This window comes from Xiphias gladius, chromosome 12, assembly GCF_016859285.1.
Source record: "Xiphias gladius isolate SHS-SW01 ecotype Sanya breed wild chromosome 12, ASM1685928v1, whole genome shotgun sequence".
In the NCBI taxonomy this organism is placed as follows: domain Eukaryota; kingdom Metazoa; phylum Chordata; class Actinopteri; order Istiophoriformes; family Xiphiidae; genus Xiphias; species Xiphias gladius.
In genome coordinates this window covers 141,060-143,500 of record NC_053411.1, presented here as the reverse complement: position 1 = coordinate 143,500, position 2,441 = coordinate 141,060, and the positions used below count along the sequence as shown (strand labels likewise).

The window sequence follows — 2,441 nt, the reverse complement described above, 5'->3', positions numbered from 1 at the left end:
TTGTAGTCTTTATAATATTATTTACAAAGACCCAATCTTCCCCTATGAGAAAGCACTTGGTGACAGTGGCAAGGAAAAACTCCCTTTTAACAGTAAAAACCGTGAGCAGAACCAGGGTAGGCAGCCGCCTGCCTTGACTGGTTGCGTTAAGAGAGAAAGAGAATTAATCTTTTAAAGGCCAGTGTGAGGAGGAGGAATGATTACAGAAAACAAAACCTCTTTCAATGTTAACATGGGGACCTGATTATTGTTTTAAGTAGGGCACTGATCTCCCAATTCAATTTCAATTCACAAACTCCAGAATCGATTCATTTTGATTCGATTCAATTCGATTCATGGTAACTCAGTTTCATGAAATCATCAAATAAATACCAATGTTGCACATGAAATGCTTCTCAGAATTTATCGTGGGAGCTTAAATTTCTTTGACAATCCACAAGTGAACAAAACTGTTTCCTTGAATATAAAATTTTGTAAAATGCATATAGGCTAATTTGTAAACATATCTCTATGAAACTGTGGACATAGGAGCTATTTTCTTTAGCAAATGCAAAACATCTAAAACATGACACATCAATATTCTTTAGGCCTACATGTGCATAAAAAACCTGCACCACTTACAAGTGTGTTGTCATTATGAACATATCAAAAAGTAAACGCTATCCCATAGCTAGCAATGCTTTAGGCTAACGTAGCGCTAACTCATAACATGAGCCGGGTCCTCATAATATTAGTAGGCTACCGTCATTACCGTTAAGTCTATCAAACTATAACTGTGACTTTTTAAAGGAATATTTTCACACTATTAGTCTGTCCCCATGTCAAATTAAACTACTGCTTGCACACTTTATATATGGAGGGCTGTGTGTGTGTATGCATTTTTTTTACTTCTTTGGGACCTTTTCTGGTATAAAAAACGACCTTGTCTGGATCAGTAGTCCTTAATGGGCAAATGTCATTTCTGAGGTCCTGGTTAAGGTTCAGGGTAAGGTTTGAATTGAGGTTAGGTTAAGGTAAGGTTTAGGCGTGTGTATGTGTGTGTGTGTGTGTGTGTGTGTGTGTGTGTGTGTGTGTGTATGTATGTGTGTGTCAGAGACATAGAGAAACAACGTAAACGTGTATAACGAAAGAGAACACCAACAACTCACAGCAACCACATGTGTATTATCACTGAGCGGCGTCATACATTGATTTCCCCGAATTGTTGTCTCCAGCTATACATTTGTCCTGCCGTGTTCTGTCACCCACCCCAGAAAAACACTTAACTATGTCACACAATGAAATTAATTATTTTTTAAAATTTTAATGTCCCTTTGTCAGAAAACACATCTACCTGCGCTTATACGTTTTCTTGCTATTCCTACAAGCTTGTGGGCAGTAAAGACAGCAGCCTCAATCAAGTTACAACAAAATTTCACTGAAACCAATTATTGTTCAGCAGTTATAATTATGCCGAAAATACACACTACTCCTTTCGATTCAGAGTTGATCACCAACCATATTCCATGAGCGATGCAGATTTGCTGATAACAAGGGAACCTGAAATTGCTAATATATAAAAGCAAGTTTGGCCTAACGCTCTGCCCATGTTGGAGAACCGCACGTACAATAGGCTGAAAGGCTGAGCTGGCACTGGTTCTGTGGAGCCAGAGAAATGGCTAGTAACCATGACTACCCTTGATCTAGGAAAGATTAAAGGGCATCACATCAGTCACGCACGAGATAAATAGTGTTAATTACTGTACGAGCTACATGGGTTTACAGCTCTAACAATGTACAGAATGGATTAAAGCAAATACAGACTGACTGCTGAAATTCATCAAGCTTAACAATGCAATAACAATGCAATAATGTCATTTCATATCAGCTATCGACGCGTTATAGAGTAACATTGGCTGCCAATACAGAGTCGACACGAGTGTTTCTGTATACTTGACACCCCCTTCAAAGCAAACCAAAGCCGAGGATTTACTGAATTATTTTTCCTTACCTCGCTCTGTTGAGACCGCAAACAAAGACACTGGACTGGGGTTTGTGGGCGAACGAAAATGTTTTCCGAAGAAGAGGCGTCCGGCCGGCAGACGAAACGTCGGTAATGCCTCCTCCCAGCAGCGGTGCGTTGACTACATTCACTCGGCCGGACCGTAGGACAGTGTCGGTAGAGGGAGACTGCTGCTAATAAGTACTGCTTGTAAACATAGTACAGACAGTTCCTCTCGCGAGAACACGTATGTTTGATTGTCCTGTCAAACAGAATGGAAAAGCTTATGGTGGCAAATTTCACCAAAGCTGTTCCTGTAATTCACTAATTGTGGAAAAAAAGAAGACAAGAAAACGAAACCGTTGCACTGAGGCCTTTGCACCACCAAATGTTGACTGGCTACAAACAGCCTTAAAAGGCATTCTACAGCTCTATGGTTAACAGTTAAACGAACAGATCA

The 2,441-nt window shown here is 40.1% G+C and overlaps 1 protein-coding gene across 1 annotated transcript in view; it reads right to left on the bottom strand.

Annotated features, from left to right (window-relative positions):
• ache (acetylcholinesterase) overlaps nucleotides 1-2,127 on the bottom strand; it is a 35,655-nt gene extending 33,528 nt beyond the window's left edge. Inside the window, exon 1 of the mRNA XM_040141506.1 lies at nucleotides 1,991-2,127. The gene's annotated coding sequence lies outside the window, so the exon portion shown is untranslated. The remainder of the gene's footprint in view (nucleotides 1-1,990) is intronic.
• Nucleotides 2,128-2,441: the final 314 nt, after the last annotated feature.